General features: G+C 37.9%; 1 protein-coding gene across 6 annotated transcripts in view; it reads right to left on the reverse strand.

The window, feature by feature from the left end:
• Positions 1 to 22,222, reverse strand: part of LOC106994212 (uncharacterized) — a 395,709-nt gene that overhangs the window by 151,992 nt on the left and 221,495 nt on the right. For 2 of the 6 annotated variants that reach the window (XM_077974173.1, XM_077974172.1), the window contains one exon: positions 21,449 to 21,505. The exons of 3 other annotated variants lie outside the window; for them this stretch is intronic. The gene's annotated coding sequence lies outside the window, so the exon portion shown is untranslated. Of the gene's footprint in view, positions 1 to 13,185; positions 14,075 to 21,448; positions 21,506 to 22,222 lie in introns of those variants that run through there. One more of the 6 variants, XM_077974170.1, reaches the window with a different exon arrangement.

A 22,222-nucleotide genomic window follows, 5' to 3' on the forward strand; every position in this document is an offset into this window, starting at 1 on the left:
TTAATAATTAGGGAAATGGAAATCTAAACTACAATGCAATAGGACTTCACTAGGATAGCTATGATTTTAAAAAACAAAAATAAAAAGTATTAACAAGGTTGTGGAGAAATTGGAATCCCCGTACGTTGCTGGTAGGAATGTAAAATGGCACAGCCACTGTGGAAAAACAGTTTGATGGTTCCTAAGAAAATCAAATATAAAATTATCATATGACTCAGCAATTCTACTCCTAAGCATGTAACACAAAGAACTCAAAACAGGAACTCAAACAGACATTTGTACACCAATGTTCATAGCAGCATTATTAATAACAGCCAAAAGATGAAAACAACCCAAGTTTTCCTCAACAGATGAATGGATAACAAGATGTAGTACAGATGGCCTTCCTTAGCCATGGGTTCTGCATACGTAGACTCAACCAAATTTAGATAGACCATACTTGAAAACAAGATTGCATCTGTATTGAACATGTACAGACTTTTTTCCCTTTCCATTATTTCCTAAACAATACAGTATAAAAACTGTTTATATAGCATTTATATTATATTTATAATTATCTAAATATAAATAGTAAAATTTATTTATAATTGTATAAATATATTTAAATTGTATTATATATAAAATATATATTTATATATCATATAAATATAATATAAATATTACTATATTTATATATTATAAATATGAATTTGTGTATTATGTGTATTAATGATTACATTAAAATAAATATTTATTATATTATTTAAATATAATATGTCACTAAATGCTATGTATTTATGGTAATATTTATAGCATTTATCATATGTATAACAAATATAGCACAGTAGCACACATAACATTTATATTGTATTATATTTATAATATAGCATAGTATACATAGCATTTATAGTAAATTTATATTGTATTTATAATGTATTAGATATTATAAGTAACTTAGAGATGTTTTAAAGTATACGGGAGGATATACATATATTATACACAAATACTATGCCTTTTTATAACAAGGACTTGAGAGACTTGAGCATCTTTGGATTTTGGTATTACAGGAATTCCAGGAACCAATCCCCCATGGATACCAAGGGATGACTATATATAGTCAATTCTCATTGTCCATAGTAGTTATGTTCTGTAATCACGGCAAAAAATGAATTCGTAAATACCAAATCACTGCTACTACGCGGAAAAAAAGGTCCTGTGAGCATCTACAGAATATTTTGGTCAACAAATCAGTGCATGACCTTGTTTTATGTGTGTTTCTGCTTAAAGAGACTTCAATATATATTGTTGATTCATCCACACTGAACACACAGACAGTAGCACCCATGCTTGAACGAAGCTCGTCTGACACACATGTTGTCTCCATCACAGCCTTCTTGTACTCTAGGGATCCTAGACAGCACTTCAGCACAAGGCATAGGGTTAGGGGCATTTTAAACACTGAAATCCACAATAAAAAGTATAGAAAACAAATTACCAAACAGACCACATATATGACACTTTTTTATAGTATAAGAGCTGAAATAAGAAAGCAAAGCACTGATTTGTTCCACCTCAGCTGAGAACATGAGCACCCGGCAACTGAAAGATTTTGCCACTCTACACATTCGTGAATGACCACACAAACCCCATGAGTACGGATTTGGGGATTACAAATAAAGTTTAGCAAGTAGGCACATTTGCAATTATGGAATCTGAATAATGAGGATCCACTGTACATAGAATGAAATACTACCCAGCCTATATTTCTGTAAAATAAATGATACATGCTACAACATGAATAGACCTTGAAAACACTGTTAAGTGAAATAAGCCAGGCACAAAATAACAAATATTGTGTAATTCCACTCATGGAATTTCTATAGTAGACACATTTGTAGAAGCAGAAAGTGATTACAGGTTACCAGGGACTCTCGGTGTATGTGTGTGTGGTAGAAGGGGAGTTACTGCTTAATGGATATAGAGTTTCTATGTAAGGTGATAAAGAATTTCAGCAATAGTGGTGACGATTGCACAACATTTTGAGTGTAGCTAATATGACTAAATTGTATGCTTAAAAATGACTACAATGCCACATTTTAGTTATATATATTTTACGCAATTGAACACAAAATGTAAAGACACATTAAGACAGACATGGTAACCAGTTGCCTTTGAGGGGTCAAAAAAAAATAAGTGCAAGCATGACGTATTTAGCTCTCAGTGGAAATAAATTACGGTATTCAAGTAGCATTCTTTTATTAGTATCATCATCCTTGTGACCCTCTCATCTGACCCTGGAGCTCACTGCTCTCAGCAGGGTGGTGCTATACATAAAGCCGTCACTTCTGCATGTCATTGTGAGAGGCCCTAACTCTGTCTGATCCACAGGAAGGATGCAACAAATGACAGCTGAATTCTCTCCACAAGGGAGCAGGGACACACATTTAAGTGTAAAGTCTGAGGGTTTTATGGCTTGCCTAGTGAGTTGTTAATAAAGCTGAGTCAGCAACTTAGCCCTATTAACGAGTCCTGTGAACTCCCTGCTTCTCTACACGTGATTATCTCCACAAAATGCCTCTCACTTTTATATTGATTCAGTCTCCTGCGTGGTTTCTAACTCCTTTCTGTTGCTTTCTCATGGGGGAAAAGAAAATCAATTCAGAGTGGCTGGAAGACATTCGGCTTTATCTAAAAGTGATCGATGGCAATAATTTTCATCTTTGTTATTCTCTTGTTCCATGAAGCTGAGCTTCAAAAAGCTTTGCAGAAAAAAAAAAAAGCAGATGATGAGGAAAAACATAAGGTAATAGTACCTCAGGGGCAAGGGCTGAGAAGAGCTTTGGGGCTCATTCAAGAGTAACATTCAGGATGCAACCGGGAAAATAATTTATATGTGAGCAAAGAGATTTACAAAGAAGCTGAGGCAAAAATAGGCTTTTGACTATTCTTCGTGTAATATGCATATTCAAAAACTAAGGTTTCATCACGAGTCTTCAATGAAAATAACCACATGTGTGCTACGTGATTGTTGGTTGGCCTGGTAGCTGCCTTGTAATTAGGAGATGGGTGTTCTGATTGTGCTTTTTATATTACCAAAGGTAGAGAGCAGAATATCTTGGAAGACAAGTTAGAAACATGATGTATTTTACATTTCTTATGATTTTCTCTTCTATACATGCAAAAATGTATACTTTGCTATTTGCTGTGAATCCTTTTATTTTAATTCTAGATCATATGATTAAAAAAAGATACATTTAAGTATTTGCAATGGATTGAATGTTTGTCTCCCCCTAAAACGCATATGTTGAAATCATTTTTTGTTGTTGTTGAGACAGAGTTTCCCTCTGTTGTCCAGGCTGGAGGACAGTGGCACAATCCTGGCTCACTGCAACCTCTGCCTCTCAGGTTAAAGAGATTCTGCCTTAGCCTCCTGAATAGCTGGGACTACAGGCGCATGCCACCATGCTCGGCTAATTTTTGTATTTTTAGTAGAGACAGGGTTTCACCATATTGGCCAGGCTGGTCTCGAATGCCTGACCTCAAGTGATCGATCTGCCTCGGCCTTCCAAAGTGCTGGGATTACAGGTGTGAGCCACTGTGCCCGGCCATATGTTGAAATCTTAACCCCCAATGTGATGGTATTAGGAAGTGGGGCCTTTGGGAAGATAATCATAGTAGAGGCCTCATGAATGGGATTAGTACTCTTATAAAAGAAACCCCAGAGAGCTTTCTCACCTTCTTTCCCCCATGCGAGGATACAATAAAAAGATAGTAACCTGTAACCCAGAAGAGGACCCTTCGAAGAACCTGACCTGCTAGCACTCTGATCATGGATTTCTAGCCTTTGGTACAATAGAAAATAAATTTCTGTTGTGTGTAAGCTACACAACCCATGGTACACTGTTATAGCAACCTGAATTGGCAAAGACAGTATTGAAATAAAAGTTTTCAATCTAAAGAGAAAAAATAACAATCTTAGGCAAGTTAAACTAAGGGTGTCTTATTGGGAAATTAGGTGTCAACCCTCCTGTGCCAGTCTCTTGTGACATCTGCTTGACTTAAACCTCTCGCTAGTTTTCACATGCGTCCGTGTGAAGAGACCACCAAACAGGCTTTGTGTGAGCAATAAAGCTTTTTAATCACCTGGGTGCAGGCGGGCTGAGTCCGAAAAGAGTCAGAGAAGGGAGATAGGGGTGAGGCTGTTTTATAGGATTTGGACAGGTAAAGGAAAATTACAGTCAAAGGGGGCTGTTCTCTGGCTGGCAGGAGTGGGGGTCACAAGGTGCTCAGTGGGGGAGCTTTTGAGCAGGGATGAGCCAGGAGAAGGAACATACAAGGTAATGTCATCAGTTAAGGCAAGAACCGGCCATTTTCACTTCTTTTGTGATTCAGGCCATCTGGATGGATACATGCAGGCTTGGGCTCAGAGGCCCTACACTAGTGAACAAACAAACGGTGGCTCTACCACTACTGCAAGTCAGACAACATTAGGGAATTTTTGTCTCTGCAATGTGGAGTCACAGCACCTTGTTATGTATTCAGCAATACAAATTTATCTCTTTGTGCATGTTACCAAGTCAGACCCTGGAAATTGTATCAGCCAAACTATTGGCGTTGAGTATACATCACCTTTAGACAGTGTTAAAAGAAAAACTTTAGACAAATTTAATCTAACAATTTATTAATATTTAAGCAAAAAACTACTCATGAATCAGGCAGCACTCAGAACTGGAGAGATTCAGAGAGCTCCACTCTGCAACACAGGCAGTGAGTAATTATAGGTAGTAAATTATAGACGTCAAGTACAGAATTAGCTTGATTGGCTACAGCTAGGTATTTGTTTTATTTGGACATGGTCTGATCAGTTGGCAGCCTTTTCTTGACTGCAGCTCAGCTGCTTGCTATTAGCTAAGACCCAAAAATATACTCCTCAATTAGGTTTTGGTTAATTTACATTTATACATAGAGAGCAGAATATCTTGGAGGACAAGTAAGAAACATGATGTATTTTACATTTTATGTAAGGTTGCAGTTTCTTGCATAGAAACTCAAAGTAGAGAAATAGCTTCAGGCCACGGCCTCGTTTATTTAATTTAACAATAGATAGGCTTTGCTACTTCAGAGTGCCCTGAACAGGCATAGGTGCAATTAACAAGGTGTGGTTTGCTCTTGGGAACAATGAGAGGTGAACAACTTTCTTGAGAGGGAAATTCTATATTGAATCATCTGAGTGCTTTGTGTGTGTGCATTAGCATGTGTGGTGGTATCTCATCCCATCACTAACTCTCCATAGAAGGGTCACAGGATATTGAATGGAGGAGATCATAGCTAAGTAGGAATTGGTGGTGGCCATAAGTCCATGTGCTTGCTCTTGGGGAAGGGGAAAAGATACCAAGACTGACTCTGCTGAAGGTTGTGAAAGGAAATCCAGTCTTTTTAGACAGAAATGAGTACTCAACAAAGAAAAGAGGATGGAATACATTTAGAATAAAGGGAAATCAAATCAAGGTAAAAGAACATAATACCTGCAAGAAAGAGGAGGCACTTTGTTAAGTTATACCTTCAGGGCTATATATCATCAGGCATGAGGCTCTGTCTTCAAAGGTGATTAGAACTTCCAAAGAGAAAATAAGAACGTTAAAAAGAAGTGGTAGGGAGAACTTCTGTTACAGATGATGGAAGAGGAACAGATGGGTCAAGGCTGCTGGTGATTCATGATGGATAGTTTCAGACAGTCTGCCTTGACCGAATAAGGGGCACAGGAGAACACCGGGCTCAACTTCCTCCTTTGATACATGAATAACACAAGGCCTGGAGGAGTCATAAAGCGAGTGGGACCAAAGCTTTAATCATTGCTAACTCTTCTCAACAACACTGCTTTGGTTTCACCATGGCACTCACAGGGGAACTATTTTTATGGGGTATCTAGCTTTGGGAAGGAATAACACATTCTATCTGCAAAATATTCCTACAGCATATAAGAAGCACAGATCGGCCAGGTGCGGTGGTTCACACCTATAATCCCAGCACTTTGGGAGGCTGAGGCAGGCGGATCATGAGGTCAGGAGTTCGAGACCAGCCTGGCCAACACTGTGAAACCCTGTCTCTACTAAAGATACAAAAAAAATTAGCAGGGCATCGTGTCACGTGCCTGTAATCCTAGCTACTCAGGAGGCTGAGGCAGGAGAATTGCTTGAACCCAGGAGGAGGAGGTTGCAGTGGGCCGAGATCGCGCCACTGCACTCCAGCCTGGGTGACACGGTGAGACTCCATCTCAAAAATAATAATAATAATAAAATAATAAAAAAAAAGCACAGATCATTTACACATATTCTTTAATTTTTACAACAAACTTATGAGGGGATTACTATTCTTTTATACTATATGCTATACTGCTTTATACTATATTTAATACTCTTATTATCTTCCCTTTTACAAATGTGGAAACCAGGGCACAGACCAGGAGCCAGCCATAGAAAGAACTGGTTTTGTGCATCATCTTTGAGTATAAGGGGAGGTTATTTTTAAAATATTCTTGCAACATACAGAAATTAACATCTCAAAGCATTTGATCACCCCAAGGGAATCACATTTGTGAAGAATCATAGGGCCCAATTACCATGACTATAAAAGTCATTTGCATTATGGTAAAGAAGCCACATTCAAACACTTTGAGAAGCAGCACAGCTTGTTCTATAGCTATATTCTTTTCTGTTTCCTTTTCCCAGCCTGACTTCACTTTCACATTTTAGATTAAACGTGAATTGTGCCCTAGGATTTCAAGCCATAAAGTGGAATGATATTTATGTATTGTCAACAAAGAGCATCCTTTTAAAATGTTACTAATTGCTAGTCACATTTATATATTATAAAATTACTCAATAATAAATTCAAGCCAAATACTTTGAAAAAAAGAATAGAGGGTTTCCACTTTAACGATATTTTCGTAATAGTGTGAAGTCTTTTAGGCAATATAAACCCATAACCCCTTCCCCATTTACTTCCTGCTCCCATTTGAGGGAAGGGGGCAGGCAAATGTCAGCAGTAAAAATTCTGAAGAACAGACTGGAGCAGTGGGTGAGCACTAGAAGTGACATTTTTAAATCTGTATGAATCAGGTTTCTCCAGAGAAGCAGAACCAATAGGTGAATAGATAGGGAGATCTCTGTGGGGGGGTGTGTGTGTGTATATATATATATATATATATAGTTTATATATATATATATATATAACTATATATATATAGTTTATTATATGTAATAGAGATTCATTATAGGGAATTGGCTTATATAGTTATGCAGGCTGAGAAGACCTGAGATCTGTAGATGGCAAGCTGGAGACCCGGGAAGGCTCATGGGATAGTCTGAGAAGCAAGAAAGCTAATGGTGTAAGTTCCAGTTCAAATCCAAGTCCAAGTCCAAAGGCAGGAGAAGATTGATGTCCTAGTTTGAAGATAACCAGAGATCCCTTACTCAGCCTTTTGTTTTATTCAGGCCTTCAGTGGATTGGATAAGGCCCACCCACACTGGGAAAGACAATCGGCTTTACTCAGCCTGCCATTTCCAATGTTAATCTCATCAAGAGACACTCACAGACACAACCAGAATAATGTTTAAGCAAATATCTAGGCACTCTGTGGCTGAAGCAAGTTGACACATTAAACATTTTTTTTTTTTTTTTTTTGAGACAGGGTCTCACACTATCACTCCAGCTGGAGTGCAGTGGTGCGATCTCAGCTCATTGCAACCTCCACCTCCCAGATTCAAGTGATTCTCCTGCTTCAGCCTCCTGAGTAGCTGGGATTACAGACATGCACCACCATACCTGGCTAATTTTCATATTTTTAGTAGAGACGGGGTTTTGCCATGTTGGCCAGGCTGGTCTCAAACTCCTGGTCTCATGTGATCTACCCACTTCAGCCTCCCAAAGTGCTGGGATTATGGGTATGAGCCACTGAGCCCAGGTGATACATAAAATTTACCATCACACTATTTATCTTTTCTCCACAGCCATGGTAGACGTTAGACCCCACTGAACCATGCTTTCTGGTATTCACACCCTAGGTACGCCCCTCTGGGCTTGACCATGGATCTGGTTTTGGCTAATAGGACATTAGCTAGTATAACGAATGTGGAGATTTATAAGCACTTGCACACTGGGGATTCTACTCTTGGAACATTCCTTTTCAAAACCCAACCACCATGCTGGCAGGAAGCTCAAGCAGCCACATGGACACACATATGTGGAGGAGAACTGAGACCTCTGGTTGAAAGTCCCAGCTGAGCTCCCATCTTATGGCCTACACCTATTGCCAGTAATGTGAGTGAGGTCATTTGGACCTTCCAGTCACTCCAAAACCACAGTTGATACCATAATGTGCAGAAGAACCAACAGTCAATTCACAGAATCATGAGAAAGAATAAATTGTTTCTGTTAAGCCACTGAGTTTTGGGCTTTTTGTTACACATCAGTAGGTAACTAAAACAAGCCTTCTGCACTCTGCTAGTCCAGACACTCATCAATTTCCTTCTAGATTACTGTCGTAATCTTGGAAATAACTCCCTACATTCAACCACTCCAGTGTATACTCCAAACTCTAACCAGCGGGATCTTTCTTGAAACCATCAGTGGCTCCTCAGGGCCTATAAGATAAACTGTTTCAAAACCTGGAATGTGAAGATTATCATAATCTGGCCCTTGCTGATATCTCCAGTTCAGCCTATTACTTTACTCCAGCTCTCATATGGTACCAAGACCCAGGCTCTTTTGAGCCACCCTCCCCACTTCCACCTCTTTGCCCTTCATGTAGAAAGGGCAAAGAGGGGTCAGGTGGAGGGGTCATGCTAACCCCTCTTTGCCCTCCAGGATCCTTTAGCACGCTGCCTACCTCTATTATAGCACTTACCTACTGCACTGCAATTGTCTCCTTTCTTATCGCTTCACACCCTAATGTACACCCCGCTCCCGGCCAATCTGTGCTTCTTACATGCTGTAGGAATATTTTGCAGATAGATGTGTTATTCCTTCCCAAAGCTAGATACCCCATAAAAATAGCTCCCTTGTGAGTGCCAGGGTGAAACTCACTCAACAATGTTGTTGAGAAGAGTTAGCAATGATTAAGGCTTTAGTCCCACTCATCTTATGTACAGTTAGACTGTAGGTGATTTGAGGACATGGAATTGATATTTCATTTCTATATTCAGCACTGGCCAGTGCTTGGAACACTGTAGGCACTCAGAATGTGTTTGCTCAATGGGTTTTATTTACTCCACTCTGTGATCATTCCAAGATAACATTATTTATTTTTCCCAGCCTTATCCTTACTCCCACATGCAGGATGGATGGGGAAGCTGATGGCTCTAAGTAGAACGATTTGACCAAGGTGACATCTTATGTTCTATAATAATATCATATGGGTCCCAGAAAATAAAGTTTAGCCAGATTTCAAAAAAGAAAGCCAAGATTCAAATGTGGGGAATGTTGTTAGAGACAAGAGTTTAGAACTTGACTAATTCCAGCACATTCTCCAGGATTCATGTCATGGTGCACTTCGTCTGAGACCCCATCCCTTAATCACATGGGTTAGATTACACATGGGTTAGATTCAAAGGGTTTTCTCCATGTTCTCACAAGACTGTTTATTCTTTGCTTAGCATTGTATGGTAATTGTCTGTTAATTTGTTTTTCTGTCCTCATCTGCCATTAGACTTGGGTTCCTTGAATGAAAGAACTATATCTCAGTCATATCTCAGGGGTCTAGCACAATGTTGACACATAACATATGCTCACAAAATATTTGCTATATTAGTGAATGAATGAATCAAAAGAAAGAGACTCAGTGAAAGCAGGCTGAGATCAAATGGGATTAGAGAGGGAACACAATCAAAATGCTTTCTTGAACACAAGCTGATATTTGTGACTTCCTTCCTGGGTGCATTGTATATCAGCCTAGCTTAATAACCAGAGGGGAGATGGGCAACTCATCCCAGGTTTGGGACCTCACTAATTCTCCCAGTGAAATTCCTTAACGTGCTCTTGTGGTTTCCAGATTTATTTCAGCCCCAAATTATTACAATGACGCTCAATATGTAAAATGGATGCAAGGAGAGTTTTTCTGGTTGAAGTGGGTTAGTGGACTGAGACTCCATCCATTGGCCCTTTTCTGCTATCAGCCCACTTCTTCCTCCCCCTTCCAATTCAGCAGCACCCAAAGGTGCTTCATAGAAGCCTAGTTTTCAAACCACTCTCCTAAAGCTTTCTTAAGACATGAATGAAGGTGCCATGACTGCTCTTCTGGTCCATTTTCTCTAATGGCAGTGAGCATTGGAGCTGATAGTAGGCATGCAGCACAGAGCAGGTGGTCTAATGACTTCCTTGGACAATTTATATAAGATTGTTTCATCTCATCTCCATCCTTGCTTCATTTTATGTCCTCTTGGCTCAGCTTTCTCTTCAGCCATTGCTATGGCCAATAGCTTCATGCAAGTGTAGCCAGGCAAGACCTCCCCAGCTGCACTGCATGTCTCTTGCTTTCTGTCTCTGGGCTTCTCTCCAACTCCAGCTTATGAGAGTCCACTCAGCCATCACATGCTCAAACCTGGAACCAAATCAGGGAAACCCTTGACCTATGGAAAATAGGAGCTATGGATAAATACTGCTATCTTCTGTGATTTGGGTGAATAATTGAGGCACATTCAATGAAATCCCTCAGAAGATCCCCATAGGGGGCCAGGTGCAGTGGCTCATGCCTGTAATCCTAGCACTTTGGGAGGCCAAGGCAGGCAGATCACCTGAGGTCAGGAATTCAAGACCAACCCGGCCAACATGGTGAAACCCCGTCTCTACTAAAAATACACAAATTAGCTGGGCGTATTGGCATGTGCTTGTAATCCCAGCTACTTGGAAGGCGGAGGCAGGAGAATCACTTGAACCTGGGAAGCAGAGGTTGCGGTGAGCTGAGATTGTCCCACTTTACTCCAACCTGCCTGGGTGACAGAACAAGACTCCGTCTCAAAAAGAGAAGAAGATCCCATAGGGATTATGTTCCAGTCACCCATAGCAGTAGTGACCACTGGGATGTGCTTTCCTCCCTCACTGTTGTATTCTTCCCAATTGCTCAATCCTGTTTCTTGAGATCTACCTAAGATAAACTACCTACACTTATGCCATTGTCTCGGGTTGGTTGAAGTAGGGGTGGGGGTCAACCAATTTAAGACATCCCCTTAGACTTTTTATTTTTCTTGTTAGTACTTATCATCCCTGATGTAGTTTATACTCATTTATTTTTCTCCCTTACCTAGAATGTAAACAGCACAAGAGCTGGGACTTCATTTCTTTCAATAGCGTATTACCAATGCTTTGAATAATGCCTGGTATATAGTGGACACTCAATAAGTCTTTTAAAAATCAATCTGTTGAATCTGTGGCTATATTTCTGATTCCCTGGTTGTCAGGATGGATGTGAGTTGGACATGTTCATCAGGAGACACATACACTTGGTGGGGGACTAGAGTCTAGTATGGATATATGCAGGGCTAAACAAGTTCTCACTACCACCAGATATGCAGTCTTTTGTAGACCGCAAGGCTCTCCTCACAGCAGACAATGTGCACAAAGCACCATCCACACCACGGTTGAGACATAGCCACCCTGCCTCACATTATGCCCATTCAACTGGTGTCACAGGAGACAGGAGACTTGGGGGTCATCTGCCCTGGACCAAACTTGAGCCAGCGAGAACAGGGGCCCCTTTTTGCAGAAAGAAGGCATGATCGGGCCCAAGCTGGGCCTCCAGCCTCTCTTGTTGAAGGGAGAACAGGGCAGGACTCACCACTACTCCTGGTCATATTGGGGTTGGTTCTCACAGGCATGAGGTAGGAACAAGGATTTCTCTCCTGACAATGAGGGATGCCAGGAGGCATCTGACTGCCAAAAAGAATAGGGATGAGTTCCAAATCTGGACGTCCAAAGAATTAAGAACTAGGATAATGAAACCAAGTCAAAGTACCCCAGAATTAAATGTGTGGTACATCTGAGTATTTGCACTAAAATCTGGCTGACTGATTCTTTGGCTTTATACACTGTCAGAAGGGCAGTAATCTGGCTGTAAGGACAGGTGTGGGCAGCTGCTATCAGACAGCTTAAAAATACAATGAAGAAAATAATCAGGGCTCATGATCTAAAAAATAATGGTAGATTTTGGGATCAAGAGGGCCAATTATTTGGAACTATAAAATGTATGATGACTATAATTGCACTAAGTCACTCTTGGTAAGGTATTTCAGCAAATGCTGTGAAGGCTTATCTCCGGGAATAGCATTTTTAGTGCTGTGTTTAGAGAGACTGCTGGGTTGGTAACAGTGCTGACTCTTCATGGTTAGGGGCATTTAAAATAATTTAGAGGGTTTTGCCTCAAAATAACCTAGAAAACTTACTAAAAATGCAAATTCCAGGACCTCATCCCAGCAAGATTCTGAGCAAGTAGGGGATCTGTACTTTAATCTAACAGCCCAGGCAATTCTGATACAAGGCCAGTCAATACCATACTTAAAAAACACTGGTTTAATACTTAGCATGATTTTCTGACTCAAGAGCTTTTGGAACTCATTGACATTTGAGAGGCATACACCACTAAATAATTCCATATTCTTATGTCCCCCAAACTCAATCATCTTTTTCTTTTCTTTTTTTTGAGACGGAGTCTGGCTCTGTTGCCCAGTCTGGAGTGCAGTGGTGTGATCTCGGCTCACTGAAAGCTCCACCTCCTGGGTTCACTCCATTCTCCTGCCTCAGCCTCCCGGTAGCTGGGACTACAGGCGTCCGCGACCACGCCCGGCTAATTTTTTGTATTTTTAGTAGAGACGAGGTTTCACCGTGTTAGCCAGGATGGTCTCGATCTCCTGACCTCGTGATCCGCCCACCTCGGCCTCCCAAAGTGCTGGGATTACAGGTGTGAGCCACCGTGCCTGGGTCAATCACCTTTTTCATGCAGTTGGAGTAACATGGTTTTACTTTACATTCTTTGTCTGGAACATCTCACTTATATTTTGGAACACATTGTGGAGGAGGGAATTCATTTCGAGTCTGATCAGCTGAGAATGAGATATACAACTGTCCAGTTGCCCCAAACCTTTCTAGAAAGATCTGGAAAATATGTATACCCACCTCTCCCCATTCCCCCACAGCCATTAAAAATACACTAAAAGATCTTTCCAGGTTTTTAATACTTTTAATGGGTAACTGGATGTAAAGACATCAGTAGAGAATGCGAAATTAAGAAACTTGTGCAGAATCCTGTGCTTTGGGTTTATTTGCAAGGAAGAGACCAGAGATGAAAGGAAGCAGAGAGGGCTACATCACTGCCACACAAAGATAGACCCCAGGCCTGTGTGTCCCCTGCAGGCAGCATTTCAACTCACACAAGCAGGTTTCTTGGCAACTGTATGTTCTTTCAGACACCTTTCGAGTAGCATATGATCTTTTGTGATCTACTTTTTCATCCTTTCTCCTGTCTACCAGAACAACCATCGAGAAATCTGGGCTCTGCACCAACTCTAACAATGGTGGGGCAGAGCTTTACAGCGAAACTTTAGTCCAGGAGAATGGAGAGTTGAAGTCTTTGTTCACTTCTATAAGGACATCAATGACAGAATCCACTCTGGAAATAAGCATTGTGTTTAGTTTCAATCATAATATTTTATTTAGAAGATAATATTTAAGAAGAATAGTGACAAACTAAAGAGAAGGATGAGGGATTCTTAGAAATCTTTTAAAAATGGGAAATATCTGAGAAAGCAGAGTGCATTTGCACAATTAAATTTTTAAAATGTATTATAAACTATAACATTTCAAGAATTCTGAGCCGGACACGGTGGCTCACACCTAATTCCAACACTTTGGGAGGCTGAGGTGGGGAGTTCGAGATCAGTCTGACCCACATGGAGAAACCCCGTCTCTACTAAAAATACAAAAAATTAGCCAGGTGTGGTGGCGCATGCCTGTAATCCCAGTTACTCAGGAGGCTGAGGCAGGAGAATTGCTTGAACCCGGGAGATGGAGGTCGCGGTAAGCCGAGATCATGCCATTGCACTCCAGCCTAGGCAACAAGAGTGAAACTGTTTCAAAAAAAAAAAATTCTGAGATGCACATCTTTTCATGTTTTAACAACTCTGAAGCCATCCAACCAGCAATTAACTCAGATTAAAAGGTAGCACAGTGCCAATATCATTGAAAAACTCCTGGGTGTCTCCTGAGTCACATTCCACTCTCTTGCCTTCCTGAGGTGACCGTTACATATAGTTTTACATTTGTATTAGTTATTGCATTCCTTTTTACTATAATTACATTTTATATGTATGTATCTTTACTAAGACATTATATTTTCATGTTCTTTAGATTTTATAATTGATATTGTACCATAGTTTTCTTTAAATTTCATTCAACTCATTTCTGAGATTTATCAATGTTTTGTATGATTTAATCATTTTCACTACTGCTCAGTATTCCACTATATGAAGGTACCAAATTTATGAATTTTCTATCTAGGACACTTGGGTTACTTCCAGGGTTTTTTTTTTTTTGTCACTATAAATGACACTGGAGTAAACCTTGTACATGTTAAGACCTATAGATTTATAGGTTCTGGACACAATCACTTGTATTATGTATGCCACAAAGATCTTCTAGTTTATGGGTTGTGTTTGTTACTTTCTTTATGGTATCATTCTTAAAGATTTATTGTATTTTTAATTGACATAATTATAGATAAATATAGGAAACAATCTGTTGTTTTAATACATGTGTACATTGTATCATGATCAAATCCAGCTAATTTTAGCAAACCTATCACCTCACTTTCTCTGTGGTAAGAACATTCGAAATCCTCTCTTCTATCTATTTTGAAACATACAATATATTATTGACAACTATAGTCACCCTACTGTGCAGTAGAAATCAGAATTTATTCCTCCTAACTGTACCTTTGTACCGCTGACCAACCTCTTTTTACCCTATCAGTCCCTGATAATCACCATTCTATTCTCTATTTATGTGAGATAAACTCTTTTAGGTTCCACATACAGTGAGATTTCATATTTTTCTTTCTGTGTCTGACTTATTTCACTTAACATGATGTTTTCCAGTTTCATCAATGCTGTTGCAAATGATAGGATTTCATTCTTTTTGTGGCAAATGATACGATTTCATTCTGTGGCTGAACAGTATTCAAAATTGTGTAGATATTATATTTGCTTTATCTGTTCATCTGTTGATCATGGCGAACAGTTATTTTTGATATGTTATTGAATTCAGTTTGCTAATATTTTGTTGAGAAATTTTACAACTGTTTTCATCAGGGATATTGGCCTGAAGTTTTCTTTTTCTGTTGCATCTATCTGGTTTTGGTATCAGGGTAATGCTGGCCTTATAGAATTAGATTGGAAGAGTTCTCTGTTTTTCAAATTTCTGAAATAGTTTGAGAAGAATTAGCTCTTCTTCAAATGTTTGGTAGAATTCAGTGGTGAAGACATCTGGTCCTGGGCTGTTCTTTGATGGGAGAATTTTTATTACTGATTCTATCCTCTTATTATTGATCTGTTTAGATTTTCTATTTCTTCATGATTCAATCTTGGTAGACTGTATATGTCTAGGAATTTGTTCATTTCTTCTAGGTTATCTAATTTCTTGGCATGCAGTTATTCATAAGAGTTTCTTATGACCCCTCGTATTTCTGTGGTATCAGTTGTAATATCTCCTTTTTCATCTCTGATTTTATTTATTTGAATCTTCTCTTCTTTGTTAATCTGACTAAAGATTTGTTGATTTTGATTATCTTTTTTTAAAATACAAACTTTGTTTCATTGATTTTTTTTTTTTGTATTTTTTTTGTCTCTATTTTGTTGTTTTCTCCTCTGATTTCTATTATTTCTTTCCTTCTACTAATTTTGGGTTTAGTTTGGTTTTGTTTTTCCAGTTCCCTGAGGTGCAACATTAAACTGTGCATTTGATATAGTTTTTTCTTTTTTGATGTAGGTATTTATTACTAGAAACCTCCTTTGATTACTGCTTTTGCTGTTGTCTCATAGGTTTTGGTATGCTGTGCTTCCATTTTGATTTGTCTCTAGAATTTTTAAAATCTTCCTTTTAATTTACTCATTGACCCATTCGATGTTAAGGAGTATGTTGTTTAATTTATGTAGTTTCCGAAGTTTCTCCTGTTACTGATTTCTAGTTCCATACCATTGTGGTTAGAAACAATAATTGATATAATTTTGATTTTTCAAAATGTATTAAGACTTTTTGTTGCTTACTATATAGTCTATCCTGGAGGATATTCCAGTACACTTGAGAAGAAAGTGTATTTCCTGCTGTTGGATGGAATAATTTGTCTATATCCGCTAGGTCCATTTGTAAAAAGTGCTATGCAATTTCAATATTTCCTTTTTAATTTCTTGTCTCATTGATCTGTCCATTGTTGTAAGTGGAATATTGAAGTCCCCTACTATTATTGTATTGCCATCTATTTCTTCCTTTATGTCCAGTGATATTTTCTTTATATATTTAGATGCTCTAGTGTTGGGTGCATATATATTTCCAATTGTTATATCTTCTTGGTGAATTGTACCCTTTCTCATTAAATAATAGCCTTCTTTGACTCTTGTGACTGTTTTTGACTTGTCTATTTTATTCTGATATAGGAATAGCTACCTCTGCTCCCCTTTGTTTACCCATTTGCATGGTGTATCTTCTTTTATCTCTTTACTTTCAGCCATGCATGTCCTTAAAGCTAAAGTGGGTATATTATAGGTAGCATAACTTTGGATCTTATTTAATTCATTCAGCTACTCTGTTTTCATTGGAGAATTTAAGGCATTTACATTCAAAATAATTATTAATAGATAAGGACTTACTCTTGCTATTTTGTTAATTATTTTCCAATAATTTTGTAGATCTTTGTTCCTTTTTTCCTCTCTATCTTTGTGATTTGGTGAGTTTTGTTAGTGCTAAATTTAGATACTTTTTCTCTATTGTTTGTATATCTGCTATAGGTTTTTTATTTGTGGTTACTCTGAGGCTTACATAAAACATCTTATCGTTATAATAGATGATTTTATACTGATTGCAACTTCAGTAGTATACAAACATTCTAGACTTTTCCTCCCATTTTTGTTTTTGATGTGACTATATCTTTTTGTAGCATGTATTTCTTATGGTTATACTTTTTAACTTATGTTATACTTAACAGGTTATGGACTTTTAACCTTCATAGTAGAATTATATATGATTTATAGAGCACTGTAACAGTCTTGCAATATTCTGAATTTGGTTGTCTGAGAAAGACTTTATTTCTCCTTCATTTCCAAGGACAGCCTTGACTCCTTTGATGTATTTTGGCACTCTCGTTATTTTCATCAAAATGTAGTTGTTCATTATTGTTTTGGCTGTCTTTGAGGCAAAGGGGAATGGGTGCTAAGGTTTTCTAGTCAGCCATCTTGCTGACATCACTCTATCACTCTTATTAATAGGATTTATTAATTATTATATAATCAAATATATTAATCTTCAGCTTTATGTTATGTATGTGTATATTGTGTCATATTTGCGAAGTTTTCCTACATCCAAAGTAAAAAAGATATACTTCAATATTTTAAATTTTTACATTATTTTCCTTCAAACTTAAACTTATAGTCAACTGAAATTGTTGAGTTGTGTGAGATATGCCTCCAATGTCACCTGTTTTCACATGACTAACCAAGTGTTTCAGCACACTTGTGAGCAGCCCATCTTTCCTTACTGATGCCCTGCCTCCCTGCCATAGATCTTTTCTATGCCTACGTGGGTCTGTTTCCACCTTCTCTGATCTGTTCCATTGGTGTCTTCATTGACACTGCAAAGTCACGATCCCTATTGCTTCATAGTAAATCTTAATTCTGGTAGGACAAGTTCCTCCAATTTATTATTTGAGATGTCTTGCCTATCATTATCCCTTTGCTTTTATATACATATTTTACAATTAATTTGTACAACTCTTTAACAAAACATTGGTGACATTTTTATTGAAGCTGTTTTGAATCTTTAAATCTATTTGAATAAAAACTGACACCTTTATGGTAATGAATCATCCTTTAATGAACTTAGTATGTTTCTTATTTTATTTAGGTCTATTTACTATCTCTCAGTAAAATTCTCTAAGTGTCTGCACAACAGTTCTGCACATCTTTATGAGATATACTTTAGAATGACTTTTTAAACTTTTCTGGCTGTAATAACTGTTTTAAAATATTTTCCAGCTATCTTTGCTTTATAAAAATTCAATTGTTTGCTAGAAACTTATATTAAACCTCTTAACCAAAGCTAATAGTTTCTTTGCAAATCATTATAGACTTTTTTATGTAGACAATAAAACACTGAATAATGAAAATTAATTTCTTCTTTTCCAATCCTTTTAACTTTAATTTCTTTCTCTCATCTTAAAGCACTTGTAGGGACCACCAACTCAATATATATTTAAAAAAAAAAAAAAACAGTGAACATCTTGACTTTTTCTTAATTATAAATGAAAAAGCTTCCAAAATTAGAAGCACTAATAATGTTAGTGTTAGTGTTTGGAAACATACCTTCAGATTTTAAAAGTCCTATATATTGCAAGTTTGCTAAGATTTTTCATGAAGGGTGTTGAATTTTACTGAATGCTTTTATGCCTCTGTTGAGAAGATTATGATTTTTCTCTATTAATGTATTAACATTCTACATTATATGAAATTTTCTACTTTCCAACCAACATTGCAGTTCTTGAAATAAACCCATAGTGATATTTTATTATTTTATTTTTATATATTGCTAAATTGGATTTGATGTGCCAATTTGTTTTAGGGTTTTTTTGTCACCATTCATGAGTGAGATTTGTCTTCCATTTTCCTTGCATCGAATTCGTAAAACGTTTTACTATGTGCATAAAATGTATTATGAGGAAGAATCTGTGTATTGTTGGAATGATCTATTCCTGGAATGTGAGGCATAACCTCCTTGCAAAGCCAGATGACTCTGTTCCAGGCAGTGGATTCAGTGCTTTAGGTGACTTGTCTCACTTGATCCTTGCAACATGAGGAAATGGAAGCCAGAGAAGTTAACAAACTGGCCAAAGATCACCCAGCTAAGAAGTGACAGAGGGGAATGTACTTAGGCCATCTGACTCAAAGACAACACACTCCTAACCATTGGGTACCAGTGAATTTTTAAATGACCACTGTGTGGCAATATAAAGAACGATTTAGAGATGACCAGAAATGGACAGTCACTGGAAGGATTTCTTATGAGTGACTCACGTGGAATATGGAAGCAGAGACAGGATTTTTATTACTTAAAATTGGACCCTGGTACTGAACTGAAAAACTTTCAAATGCAATTTGGCTTGTGTCAAAAGTCCCCTGATTTTACTAATGTCTGTAGAGCAGGGCTTTAGATTTCATAGCCAACAACTTCAAGAGCTTTCAAAAGCGTGGCAGGCAGGACCTCCTTGTGGGTTTGGGTTGCTTTGTGAGGCTGAGGGGCATGTACTGTGCTGTGGAGGCTTCCATAATACAGCACTTCCCTTTTTAAAAAAGTTCCCCTTGAGAGTTAACTTTGCTTTATATTTCAAAGAGGGGCTGGGGTGTTTTGTTGAAGACTCCTTTCAATATAAACAGTAAATGTAACTTCTGAGACTTCTTGGAATAATTTAGCTATGGTTACTGTTGTTTTGACTAGGCACACAAATTTCCCACCAAAGTGAAAACAGGCTTAAAAAAATCCAGCAGATCACTTGAGAGACTGTAACAGGGGATGTGTCTCTGCTCGAGGTGGCGATAGACTCTCCCAGAGAGCAATTGGATGCTTATGCCCAGGGGTTGCTCAAGTGGGGCCTTTAGAGAACTGGCTTAGACTATCTATGTAGGTTAGGTCCCTTGGGCTGCTTTTGGACCAGCCCTGCAGAGGAGGATGGGGACTATTGGGTCATTTTGTCTATTCTCCTCTGGTAGAATGTATGAAAGCTAAGGGCAAAGGTAAAGTAATTTCTATGGTCATGGATCCTTTTTTTTTTTTTTTTTGCCCTTTTATGTGTTAAACCTCTTCAGGTCAAACAATCTTGAACTTCATAATAAGTAAGCAGAAATCTGTAACATGAAAACGAAGTATCCATTGATGAACACCAGAGCAGTAATTTCATGATTTTTTAAAAATTCATCTAAATTGACCATCATCTCTTATCATTGCTACAAGAGGAGAAAGAAAGCTTTCTTTTCCAGACACTTGAATAAATAAATATGACAAAGACATAAGTAATGAAGACAAAAACAACTCATTCCATATATCCTTGGAGATACAGAAACAGGCATATATTTAATTCTCTCTAGCTGAGAAAATAGTTGAAAATGTATTCTATTAATGGAAATCATAAGGGGAAATATAGAGAAAGTTGAATGGGAGCTATGTATTTAAGTATGTCTGGAATTTTTTCTTATAGATCAAACTACATGTAGTCTTTTCTTTTCACTAACTTTAACATTTGACAAAGTTCCTTTATTCATTTTGCTATTTAGCTAGAATTCATTAAGTTCAGATTCTTCATTGAACTATGGTTCATGCACTTGAGTTATCATATAAAGGACATCTTACAGTTTTGGTACTTTGCACTTGGTATTTGTGCTTATCCAAATTGATTGATTAAATAAAGAGAGGTTAGGAACAGTTGCCAAGGATCTCAATGATGCTGAGTTGCACCATTAAAAATTGAGGATCTTAGGAACTGATTTTGCCAGTTTTAAAAAGCTAGGTGAAACAACTCACAGACCACTGCATAGGCCAACGATTCCCTGATTTGAGGTTCAAAGCTAAATAATTAAAACAAATATGGAGAGAGAGAGAGACTTCAAGTATGAACATGGTTGGGTAGGTCAGCATCTTTTCCCTTCTCCTTCTAAAGGTTATATGAAAGCTAACAAAGAGGAAGAAGCAAAACCATAAACTTCGCTTTCAGTAAAACTAGTATACAGTCATTATCCGCTTACTTCCAAATATATGTAAGGATGCCAAAACAAGCTTAGACTGGGCATAGCCAAATAGAAATGCAGAGAAAACCTCAAAGATGACTAAATGTCTCAAAGCCAAGAAAAATATACTTCCTGAAAGTCAAGAGTCTTACCCTGAGGTGCAAACCTATATAGATCACGTGCATCAATGGGAGCACAAACAGAGTAGCAGGGAAGCTTAAGGAAGTCTCTCTGGATGCAGTGTGGCTCAGAGAAGGAAAGAATAAAAGACCACACAATAATGTAGAAGAACTATGTAGAAGAGCCATTGTCGCATTAAGCAGTGTGTCTGCATGATAGAGAAAGAGAAAGTGTTTAGGTTGTGAAGCTTGGAAGGCTGCACTACCCCTACAGACGCACATGCACGTGCACATGCACATACATGCTCATGCTCACATACCCACCTTCAGCAAAATCCAGTTCAAGAAAAATGTGTTTATATAAGTTATAAGAAAAAGTCACTGGAAAAAAACAGTCAAAGATAGTATAAGATTAAAAGTATGAGGAAAATCAGAAAACTTAGGACAAAGAATACTCACTAAAAATTTTAGCCATGCAGCAAATAAAAATTATGATCAAATATTTTACTATGAATTTGAAAGAAGGCATTCACTTTAATGAAAAAAAATTACAATGCAGAAATACAGAAATTGAAAGGGCAATATAACAAGAGATGAAATTAAAGTGGCAGAACTCAGGAAAGACATAGAAAACAAATGAAAATATCACAGAAATTAAAATGAAATCAGAATACAAGGGAGGCTGGGTGTGGTGGTTCACACCTGAAATCCCAGCACTTTGGGAAGCTGAGGCAGGCGGATCACTTGTGCCCAGGAGGTTGATGCTGCAGTGAGCTGTGATCATACCACTGCACTCCAGCCTGGACAGCAGAGAGAGACCCTGTCTCGAAAAACAAACAAAAAAACCCACAATGGAGAGGTGATACTGAAAAAACCAAAATAAGTAATACAGAGGATATATAAAAGGTAAACAATGTAAAATGCAGTAAGTGGATAAAAAGATTACACACACACAATGATAACTAGAGAAGACAGACAAAGGTGATTCAATTTGTACATATTTGGAGTCCCTAAGAAAGAATAATTTAAGGTACATATGAAGAAAAATTATTCAAGTAAAAGAAAATTTGAAAAAATAAGTATACGCTTATATACACA

This window comes from Macaca mulatta, chromosome 17 (assembly GCF_049350105.2).
Source record: "Macaca mulatta isolate MMU2019108-1 chromosome 17, T2T-MMU8v2.0, whole genome shotgun sequence".
NCBI lineage: Eukaryota > Metazoa > Chordata > Mammalia > Primates > Cercopithecidae > Macaca > Macaca mulatta.